Source organism: Malaya genurostris, chromosome 3, assembly GCF_030247185.1.
Source record: "Malaya genurostris strain Urasoe2022 chromosome 3, Malgen_1.1, whole genome shotgun sequence".
Classification (NCBI taxonomy): domain Eukaryota; kingdom Metazoa; phylum Arthropoda; class Insecta; order Diptera; family Culicidae; genus Malaya; species Malaya genurostris.
In genome coordinates this window covers 114,689,773-114,702,327 of record NC_080572.1, presented here as the reverse complement: position 1 = coordinate 114,702,327, position 12,555 = coordinate 114,689,773, and the positions used below count along the sequence as shown (strand labels likewise).

General features: G+C 39.5%; 1 protein-coding gene across 2 annotated transcripts in view; it reads right to left on the bottom strand.

Moving 5' to 3' along the window:
• The window catches only part of LOC131434863 (uncharacterized), a 351,398-nt gene that overhangs the window by 150,343 nt on the left and 188,500 nt on the right, over positions 1 to 12,555 (bottom strand). The gene's annotated exons all lie outside the window — the stretch shown is intronic.

Sequence of the window (12,555 nt, the reverse complement as noted above, 5' to 3'; positions counted from 1 at the left end):
CATACCTTTTTAGCGAAATCGAATATCCAGCGGTTAGAATATTCCTCGCTTTCGTTTGTGGTGTTTTTGTTGCGCATTCGTCGGGCTGTGTTCCAAAGAGTGCTCATCGATGTTTCTTTTGTTAATCCGTCAACAAACCGGCGCCAGTAACCGCGTTTTTTTGCTTTAATTAAGTTCTTCATTTGCGTGTCTAACGTTGCGTAATTACGATAATTATCAGGTGTTCCATTGGCTCTAAACTGTTTGAACGCGGAGGCTCTATCAGCGTTCAGTGATGAGCACTCTTTGTCCCACCACGGATTGGGAGGACGGATGTTAGTTTTCGCGCCAGGTACACGTTTCGTCTGAGCTTGAATCGCAGTATCGAGAATCAAGCCAGCCATAAACGTGTACTCTTCCTCCGGAGGAAGTTCTTGTGTTGTTTTGAGTTTCTCAGATATCGAATTTGCGTAGTCTTTCCAATCAATATTTCGTGTGAGGTCATACGAAACATTGATTGTCTCCGATGGTCTTAATCCGCAGGTGATTGAGATTACGATAGGTAGATGATCGCTACCGTGGGGATCAGGGATCACCTTCCACTTGCAATCTAACCGTAGCGATGTCGAGCAGAGGGATAAATCCAGCGCACTTGGTCTTGCTGGTGGTGCAGGAATCCGTGTCATTTCTCCCGTATTCAAGAGTGTCATATTGAAGTTGTCGCAAATATCATGGATCATAGTTGATCTGTTATCATCGTGAAGACAGCCCCATCCCGTACCGTGTGAGTTAAAGTCTCCTAAAACCAACGTCGGTGCAGGAAGGAGCTCTACGATATCACTGAGCCGCCGATGCCCAACCGAGGCTCTTGGGGGAATGTAGATGGAAGCAATGCAAAGGTCCTTACCTTTGATTGTAACATGACATGCGACAACTTCAATCCCTATTATCGAGGGGAGGTTAATGCGATAGAAAGAATAGCACTTTTTGATCCCCAAAAGTACTCCTCCATAGGGATCATCTCGATCCAGACGAATAATGTTAAAATCGTGGAAGTTTAGGGGTACATCAGAAGTTAGCCAAGTTTCGCACAATGCAAATGCGTCACATTCCAGATTATTCACTAGAATTTTGAGAGGATTTATTTTCGGGGTGATACTTCTACAATTCCACTGTAAAACAGTGATTGAATCCTTAACCTCAGAGGGTGACTTAGCCATCGAAGGACACGATCGCTGAAAGAAGGGGCCAATTTGCAGTCATCTGCTTCAAATATGTTTTCACTGTAGGCATGAATGCAATTAAAATGCTTTTAAGAGGGTCAGATATGTTGAAATTTTTGAAAATCCAGTCCACAATATCTGAGAACTTGATAAGTCCAGCACTGAGTTGGTTCTCAGATAGATTTTCGGGGACGCTTGAGGGGTTTGATGTCCCAGGAAGTGGTGGGAATTCTTTCGTAGAATTTAGATTTCCTAGACCAGGAGCATTTTGCTTCGGTTTTACTTTAGCACCACTTCCTCTAGCTGTAACTTTTAAAGGCCCTTCTGAGGATATCTTCGAACCCTTACTAGGAAGCTTGTGGGAGGATATATTTCTTCTCTTTCTATAGCTTTGAGGGACAGCCGAAGATGTACCTTCCAAAGGGTCGTCATAATCACTCTCGTCATTTGACAAGCAGGCATATGGGTTCGTTATTTGTTTGGGGGGAGTGGCACTCTTCAGCATATCGGCGAAAGAGCGTTTAGAATGTTCTTTCAGAGAACGCTTCATTCTGTCACCGCGAAGTCTATACGCGGGACATGCCGAGAGGTCATGCGGACCCTCCTTACAATAGAGGCACTTTTCAGTATCCTTACCGCAAGAGCCATCCGCATGTCCTCCCCCACAGTTGGCGCACCGGGGCTTATTGCAGCAATGAGAAGCTGTATGCCCCAATTGTTTACAGTTGGTACAGTTCATTACTCGCGGTACAAAGAGACGAACGGGCAGACGAACCCGGTCCAAGAGGACGTAGTTGGGTAAAGCCGAGCCAGCAAAGGTAACTCGATAAGAATCTGATTGGGGATAAGATTTTGTTCCATCCCCGGCGATCGATACTGAATGCAAGCGTTTGCAATCCAGTATCTTGACATTCTTAAGTAAGGGGTCTTTAAAACAACCTGCTCCGTACTTAAGAATGTCCTCACAAGTCAGAGTCGAATCGGTTACCACGCCGTCTATTTCGACTTCACGAGCTGGTACGTACACGCGGTAGTCCCGCGTAAAGTGCTCATTTCGAACAATCTCGTTTGCCTGCTGAGAGCTGGTTAGTAAGACCCTGAGCTTGTCTGGTCGTACTTTATCTATTCTTTTTATAGTAGAATATCGCGAGGACAGGTCACGAGATATTTTCAAAGTATTCAATTTTTTGTCGATTGATTTGGTCCGGAAATATACAGCATAAGGTCCGACCGGGAGTGCAAGCCCATCCGGATAACTCTTAATGCGAATCTTACTGCTGTCAGCAGAAGTCTCCATCTTATCATCGGGAGGGGGAGGATCAGGTTCAGAGTGGCTCATGTCCTCACGGATAGTTGTGAGGATAAAATGATGAGGAACCGATAATAGAAAGGCGGGAGAATAAACAATGAGAAGACAGTACTTATCTTAAAATCCGGCTGATCGTCCACCAAGTTCTCGCTTTTGCAGATCGGTGTATCACCGCAGATGGTGTGTAAAAATCCTCCACGAGGAAAAAAAACACAATTGTCTATAATGTTCAACGTATAACGGCACTTTTCACCAGAACACAATATACAGTGATATCACAATAGCACCCGGCACTGGCCAACTGTGCCTATTGATACTAACACTCGCTAGCACACAGAGAGAGCAAAATGACCTTGAGAATGGATTAAAACGCTCGACTGGACAAATGTTAAGAGAAACGTAAATACGCATCCGATCACATCGACTGTTGATTTGGAACTGGTATGATAACGATGCTTTTCTATAAAAGTACACTTATTGTCTTTCTCATATATTTGAAAGATATTTTTCTTCAGGCCTATTTGCGTAAAAGCTTTACGTGGCCGATTGATCTGATTTTTTAAATAATTTATTTTGATTTGGATCTCGTTGTCCCCCTTTTTCTAGGGGGAGAGGAGCTTCCATTTCCCTCCTGCGAGGATTGAGGGGCATGGTTCGTCTCGTCATCCATTGCCGCATCGATGGTATTGTTGTCGATTTCCGTCTTCTTTTCGTTGCTAGTTGCTGTAGATGCACCTTGTTGTACATTGGTTGCAATTGCTGGTTGGTTGGAGGGTAAGTTGTTATCTGCAGCTGGTGTATTTTGTTATATAAAGGATAATGATGTATTCGTTGAAGGGGATGCTTCATTGTTGTTGGTGGCTGTCACAGGTGTACTGGGGTTGCTTGGGATTGGTGTGAAGAAAGCACCGTTGTCCTTTGGTGTAGTTGTCTCCTTGTTCAATTTATCACATGGCTTACCATAGTGAACAGCTTTTTGGCAATATTGACATGTGGCCATCTGATTGTTATAGGTAACATATGATTTGCACGGAATTCTTGTATCTTGACCGAAAGTCACATAAGAATGTATAGACCTCTTCAAGCGCATGAGTAACAAACGTACGCCATTTAGAATACCGGGGAAAAAGTTCTTCCAGTTCTTTTTCCATAGAGAGAATCTCTTCGTATTGGGACATAGTTTTGCGAATACATGAATCGGTGACGCTTGAGGGAAGATCATGCACACGCACTTCTATAGCACTATCTTCCATATATACTGGAATGTTGTACACCGAAACCTCCATTTACGAACTAAACGGGGGTTCGTAAAATAGGTAGTTCGTAAAAAAAGTTTACGTTATTTGGGATTTGGTTCGTAAAAAAAGTTTACGTTATTTGGAATTTACTTCGTAAAAAAAGTTTTGTGTGATTATTGTGGAAACCGCGCATCATATGTTTATTTTCGGAACGGATGTGAAGAGTAAGGGCAAGAAAATGATGTTTGGGATCGTTTCAAAATCCAAGATGGCGGCTTCCGGTTTATTGAGATTGCCTAAAACCCCTAACAATATGGGTATCTTCGGAACGGAATTGATGAGTAGATGTCAGAAAACGATGTTTGAGGTAGTTTTGAAATTCAAGATGGCGACTTCCGGTTTGTTGATATTCCTTGAAAACCCTTACAATATGGGTATTTTCGGAACGGGGTTAATGAGTAGATATCAAAAAACGATGTTCGAAGTGGTTCTGAAATCAAAGATGGCGACTTCCGGTTTGTTGATATTCCTTGAAAACCCTTACAATATGGGTATCTTCGGAACGGGGTTAATGAGTAGATATCAGAAAACGATGTTTGAAGTGGTTCTGAATTCCAAGATGACGACTTCCGGTTTGTTGATAATTTTTGAAAACCCTTACAATATGAATATTTTCGGAACGGAATTAATGAGTACATGTCAGAGAACGATGTTTGAGGTAGTTTTGAAATTCAAGATGGCGACTTCCGGTTTCTTGATATTCCTTGAAAACCCTTACAATATGGGTATTTTCGGAACGGGATTTATGAGTAGTAGTCTCAAATCCAAGATGGTAACTTCCGATTTGTTGATATTTCATGAAACCCCTTACAATATGGGTACTTTCGGAAAGAGATTTAAAAGTAGACGTCGGAAAATTATATTTGAGGTAGTTTTGAAATGCAAAACAAAGACTTCCGGTTTATTATTTTTTGAAAGTTTTTGCCATTTTCCTTCAACTTGGTATTCCTTTTAAACACTATACCGTTCCGAAAATATCCATATTGTAAGGGTTTTCAAGGAATATCGATAAACCGGAAGTCGACATCTTGGATTTCAGAACCACCTCAGATATCATTTTCCGACATCTACTCATTAACCACGTTCCGAAAATACACATATTGTAAGGGCTTTCGAGGAATAACAACAAACTGGAAGTCGCCTGGATTTCCAAAATACCTTGAACATCATTTTCCGGAATCTACTCTTTAAACCCGTTCCAAAAATACCTATATTGTAGTAGTTTCCATGGAGTCGGAAATCGCTTTCGATGAATGACGAAACCTCTTTTTACGAAGTAGGTTCGTAAAAAAAGTTTACGTTATTTGGGATTTGGTTCGTAAAAAAAGATTACGTTATTTGGGATTTGGTTCGTAAAAAGAGGTAACGTATAAAAAGTGTTCGTAAACGGAGGTTTGGGTGTACTTAATGTTCTCGTGCTCCACATAGTGCACATTGTTATTGTCTTTTGCGAATTGAATTGCATCCAACTCTTTATAGAACTGGATATAAACAACATTATTGTTCTTATTGCATTGAAGTAAATGCACACGATTAATGTCAAGATGCATTTGCTCTGCCTGAAGTCAACAACAATTGTATTCTTTCGTGTCGACGGTAGCTTTTGTTCGTTTGGTTCACTCATTTCGAGGTCGTTCTATTGTTCACTACACATTACTGTACTTGGCTTCTTCTGTCCCGAACGTAAGCGGTTTTGTTTTATCGACTGACTTGGATGAGTTGAAAATTTATGCAAGCACTTGATAAATTGACTAGTAAAAATTAGCCCGGTGGGTTAAGTATTATATGCCATTCGACACAGCTCATCGAGCTGAGCAATGTCTGTGCGTGTGTGTATGTGCGTGAGTATGTGTCAAATAATGTCGCTCATAAAATAAAAAAATGTCATAGTTTCATAGGTTGCTATTGAATTTCATCATGCTTACATACACACCTAGAACAAATCGGGTAAATTTAGGTCTTCCTATACTGACATATACGAGTGTCCAAAATAATTTATTTTTACAGTAGAGGTGACAAATATTTCATGCATCCTGACATATTTTTACGTGGTATAACGAGTTAATTTACACGTTTGATTGAAATGCGTTGTATGCTTGAAACATATTTAAATCGAAGACGAAACGTAAACTTAATTTAAAATGGTTATGTGCACCTAGCATAAATTTGGGGGTAAAAGCAAGCTTTTTCCCCTTCAAATTATCACAATCTGTACGGCCAGTAAGCCGAAACTTGTTTCGTTCGAGACGTCAGTTTAGACGTTACACTTCTTGTGTACAAAAAAAGTGTCTTGCAAATAGCATTAACTTTACGTCTGCTCAGCGGATTATGTTGATCCGGGGGTTTGCGTCAGCATAATCTGCTGACGCACTGATGAGTCGAAGACGAAACGTAAACTTAATTTAAAATGGTTATGTGCACCTAGCATAAATTTGGGGGTAAAAGCAAGCTTTTTCCCCTTCAAATTATCACAATCTGTACGGCCAGTAAGCCGAAACTTGTTTCGTTCGAGACGTCAGTTTAGACGTTACACTTCTTGTGTACAAAAAAAGTGTCTTGCAAATAGCATTAACTTTACGTCTGCTCAGCGGATTATGTTGATCCGGGGGTTTGCGTCAGCATAATCTGCTGACGCACTGATGAGTCGAAGACGAAACGTAAACTTAATATTTAAATCATTTTTGTAAAGTTTAACCATTTTACGAATTACGCTTTTATGAATTGAGTCATGTGTGGATTTGCGTCTCCTGTAAATTTCATAATTTTTTACTGTGTAGGGTAGAGTGTGTTTAAAATTGCTCATCGTCATTTAGAGCGACGATGCAAAAGATGGTAAAATTCTTCTAGATTTGGCTCAAAACTGATTCAATTGGTAGGCTATATTAGTCACTTACTAAACGAACCGACTTCAGACATACTGGTTCCACATTCCCGGTTCTAGAAGTACCGAAAATAGTGGTCAAAAAGTCTAAAACGAAACTCACTCAATTTACTCAGAGATGATTTCTACAAACTTAGGCTCAAATAAAAGTTCCTATAGTCCGGGTCCGACTTGCGTTTCCAGATCTATACGGTAAAGTGTGTTTAATAATTTAGTGCGACGATGGAAAATAAAGAAAAATTCTTATTAACTAGAAATAACTGTTTACAAATTGAAATAGTTATATTAGTTCATACCCAAAGAAAGTTTCCTATTTTATTCAAGATTAATAAAAAAATTCTTGATGGATTCTTCTGGTGATATTTTTGGAAATATAAGTAAAATGAGAAAAGCATCATTACACCAATAGGTGGATTAAAAAAAGTTTTTCATAAAAGTATGTGGATCCCAGTCGCATACCATATTGAACCAATGTACTATTGGCTGGATACGACTTAACAGAAAGACGTATTTCATCACGTATTAGAATTCTCATTTTTGGCAATACATCACCTTAAGTTTTCCTTCACGATGCATCTGGAAACAGGTGTCTTGCAAACTTTGCTTTCACACCATCATCACTGGGGCGAGTCATAAATTCCTTAAAATCTATTGCATATTACGTGCTCGAGCTGTTTTGATTATCCAAGGGTTTTACTGGTATCATTTTTAAAATTTTAATTATAACTGTTACTTACCTGTCCAATTTTTTCACTTTTCTCATTTCCTTTTTCCTGCTACTCCGTGCAAAAAAAAACTCTGACTGCCAATGTAAATAATTACTACCCCTTAACACAACACTAAGTATCAAGCATGACATAACCATGAGCGGCATGACGTAATTCCCTCATACACAAACAGTTTATTTATTGTTCTTCTTTTGTGCTCTCAAAATCGTAATATCATAAGCTCGTGTCTGTAGTCCGGAGATAATTTTTTCCGACGGCTGTCTTTGAGGCCTGCTTTGCCTCTGTCCAGGTTGTTTCCTTGTGACAAAATCGAGAAGGACACAAGAAAGCTCATTTAATTCCAACCAATCTGTCTTGTCAACCCAGACGGATAGTCGGGGTTTCGGTTCACACATCGCATTATCGCTGGATTTCCATTGTGGCTGATGGTCCTGAAAATGGACTTTTCATTTGCTGGATGCGGATGTAAAGTGAAGAATAACTGTCCTCATGAAAACAAGACAGACGGGAGAGATCGCAATACCTTGAAAGTGCTATTCATCATCCCGTCGCTTGGGAACCCTTGCGTAACTGAAATATGCTAGAAAAATTATACCTTGACGAAGATGACGAGCTTTCCACCGAGTCCCGGTAACGAATTACATCCCAGCGCACAATTTCGCAGTCTTGGCAGAAAATCATGGCATTACGAAGAATGTCTGAAAAATGGGGCTGAATGATTTTTTAAACCTGTTTTCTGTTACAGCCCAACCATGCGATTTGTAGCGAACAAATCTCCAGCAGACAAGAAACTTTGCTGAATGATCAAATTCTTTGCGAAATGTCAAACATTTGGATTGCGCCCAAAGTTTCTCCGAGTGCCTGAACCCATTATGTTTTCACTTTTCACACTAAACTATTACATTTATTATTCAGCGCACCGACAGTACCAGCGCTGTTGCTACGACAGTGGGAGGACTTGAAAAGCACAGCAGCCGAGTACGCAGTGTTACGCTTGGAAGTAGAAGGTAAGCTTTTTAATGGAGACCATTTTCCGTGACTGGAAATGCAAGCAAACATGCTTCGCTCCAGGGTGGTTATAAAAGAACAATTCGTAAAACTTTGAGTTTATCGTGTATTTGCTCTTTTTATCTGCCAAAACGTTCTCGTGACAGCAATGCTTTTCGTTTGTTTGCATAATAAGGGAATCAGTAAGCGAGTATCATTGCGACACGTGAAACTTTAGAACATGATAAATTTTCGAAATTTCAACAATGCCAGAACAAAATATAACGATTGCACTAGAGATGATTATTGGTACAATAGCCCTATAAAAATATGTTTAGAGTTTGACATACTCTACATATACAAGAAAAGTTTTCTAAAAGAAAGAAGCAATTTATTATAGCTTTTTAATCATTATAAGCTTTTAATATTCAGAATAATATTCTTGTTATGATTTGGTTTTGCTAGTGTTAAGTTATTTATCAGTATCTAACAAGAAAAATAAATTGTAAAAAGACTGGCTGATGAAAGAGGGAAATGAAAATTGCATCGAAAGAATTACCGCAGAGACGGGACTCGATCCAATAACTTCACATATTTGGAGAAATTGTTTTGCCAATCAAACTACTATGCAAGTGAAATTTACGAAGAAACTGAGCATGTACAGCTGTGCTACGGCGCCACACGGTTCAATTCAATGTCCATCCAAGTAGCACACGTTATTACACTTAATTATTATTATATTACACTGACAGTAATTTACGCAAAACAAACATGGAACGAGTTGAAGCCGAAGCAACGTGCATTATAACTGCTATGTAACATGAAAAGCGTAAGGTTGCTGCTAAAAAGAAAGCGTCACGCGAAGCGTCAACACGTGCGTGCGAGGATGTGTTATATTTGATCTAAGCAAACCTGTAAGGTTGAAGTCAGAGTGAGCGCTTAACGCGATGCGAAGCGAAGCGATTCAATGCAGTATACTGTTATCGTATCGCATTCACTCTGACAGGTTTGCTTTGTTCCAATGCAACTAGCTCGCACGTGTACCTCAACGCTTCGCGTTACACTTTCTCTCTAACAGCAGCCTAAGAGTTAGCACTGTACGAAAAGAGTACATCGCATTGAATCGCTCCGCTTTCCACGCTCAATCTGACAGCAACCTTAGGCAAGCGTCACGCGAAGCATCACTAGCGCTTGCGAGCTAGTTACACACTAAACTTCATTCGGTATTTTTTCATGTTTTGACGAGTTTAGAATAGCCGAACTATCGAACATACTCATTCTACCGATATAACAACAAAAATAAACATTTGTTGACAGAAGTACATTGAAGTACCGCTGTGATGAAATAATAATTTTACTGAAAAAATCAACTAACGAGAATGGAACAGCTGACATCGGTAAACCAATTTGAGTGTGTACATTTGATCCAAGCAAACCTTCAGCGGCCCTTACACGATCATTAAAAGTATCATTACAAAAAGTAATGCCATTTTCAACGATCGTAATGCCATTTTCAACGGGCAGTAATGATGAATTATTCATACAACTTTGGAATGTAATTACTCTTGTAAGGGCCGCTTGCCAGAGTATATGTGATGCGATAACAATACATCGCATTGAATCGCATCGCTTCGCTTCGCAAATCGCGTTCACTCTGACAGCAACCTAAGGATGAAGCCAGAGTGGGCGCGACACGCGACGCGATGCGTAACGCGATGCGTAACCCGAAAGTTTTCCAATGATAGCGAGTGTCAAAGTGATAGTAGTAACAAAACAATATAATTTCATTATATTCCTATTTAATGAAAAGAAAATTCTGATCAAAATGAATTGAAATCATCTTGACTGAATCCACTCTTATTTAGGCCATCTACATGCTGTAGTGTTAATCGCCTGCAGCTCTATCCAAAGTTGTAGTTTTTTTGCAGAATGCAAATCTTTCTCACGCGACAATGTTTTTTTCTGCAGTAGTTCAACTTTCAAAGTTCTATTTCCAGAAGTAGTGCCGATTGGAAGCCAGCTTCTTAACATTTTCAATAAAAAATTTATGGAAAATGTATAAACTTTTTCCATCGACATAACTCGAAATATTCTCGAAAATCATTTAATGCACTTTCGTTGACTGTGCATGCCAGTAATTTCTAATGTTTGCAAATCACCAACACTTGCGCATTCCGTTAAAACTGCTCCGATTAGTGCTTTGATATCAATAAAATTATCTTCTTCCGCCATAACGAAACATAATTTAGGAAACCTTTGGTCGCTCGTTAATCGCATGAAAAACTGTGCACGTACTGCTTCGTTGTTTGTCGCACCGAAAATCGCTTGTCACTACGCAACGCCTCGTGTTTACTCTGAAATACATGTTAATTTTTTGCTGTAAACAAATGAATGAAATACAGAACTTTAATTATCGCATCGCATCGCTTTGCGTCGCTTGACGCTTTCTCTATGGCTTCACCCTAAGGCTGCAGCCAGAGTGCAAGCGTCATGCGAAGCGCTAAGACGCGTGTGTGAGCAAATTTCATTTGATCAATGCTAACCTGTCAGAGTGAGAGCGATGCGGTAAAAGTGCATCGCATTAACACGTTTCGTATCCTTCGCTAACCTCGTTCACTTTGACATCACCCTAAGGTTGTTGTCAGAATGTAAGCGTCACGCAAAGTGTCAAGACGCGCATGCGAGCTAGTTCCATTTGATCAAATCAAATCTGCCAGAGTGAATGCGATGCGAAAACAATACAACGCACTGAATTGCGCTCACTCTGGCATCAACCTGACAAGTTTACTTTGATCAGATGTAACTAGCTCGCACACGCGTGTTGTCACTTTGCGTGATAATGACGCGTGTTCACGCTTCGTGCTTCGATGCTTCACGTGACGTTCGCATTCTGACAATAACTAAAGGTGTTGTGACGCGATGCATTTTACCGCATCGCGCTCACTCTGACAAGTTATGTTTCATCAAATATTACAAGCAAACATGCGCGTGTTGACGATTCGCGTGACGCTTGCATTCTGGCAGCAGATGAACTTGGACGACTTCCCGAGAACAGTCAAATAAATTTTCAGTAACGAAAATTCGATTTGAATGCATATCAATGACATTGAAATAGAAGAACAACCGTTTGTGCCAAATTACAGTTTGAAGATTTTTTTATTCAATATAATACATTTATATTTATGACCAAAGATTGGCATCCGATGATCATAAATAAAATCAAGAATTCAAGCACGTTCACACCAATTATATCTACTCAAAACCAATCATTTGCAATGATAGCAATTTGCGTTAGTTTGACCAAACATAGGAGAGACCGGGGCTAGTACGGATACGGGGTTAAACCGGACAGCTCAAATACCTTTTAAACCAGCAATTATTTCGAACCATGGATTGACCTTGTAAACGCGCTTTCATGTGATGACTTATTATAATTCAGTTATTCAGTATTCGAGTCAAAATGTGTACTTTTATTACTATTTTTTTTTGAAATTTTCTAACTTTTGATTTTATTTGATTTTTGTGCATTGTAATGATGGTCTGGTTCACGCTTTCAATTGTTTATTTCGTGCTGAGTTTAGTGATAAATAAGTGCCCTCAATTACAAGGAAAATAGAATTATTATTGTTACTCGAAGATGAATTGTCTGAGCGGGGCTAGACCGAACAAAAAATGTGGGCTTCTGAACGGATTCTTGGAACATACCTAAATATTGATGTCTATATTTCAATTCTACTTCTTATCACTTAATAAAACTAGATATACTATACAATAAATCAAAACGTTCATTATACGTAGCGAAACAATCAAATAGTCTTCAATAAAGACTCTAAAGTTTGTTTCAACATTAATTATTTGGTATTGAAGGGCGTGAAGTTTCGAGACACTACCTATACTTCCAGTGAGCAGGATGATATCTCACCCAAGGCTAATACCAACAGACAATCCATTCGAATACGATTTCATTTCATTTGAGCTCATTAAGATATTTGATTTGGCACCTTACTGTACTCGTTCTTTATTTTTGTGTGAAACTTTATAATCCGGTTTAGCCCTATAGGGAGTCCAGTTTAGTCTCGCGGTTCCTAAATAATGCATTTTTTGTTGGTCACTTTATGATGACAAAAACTAATGCATGTTTTTCCACGTC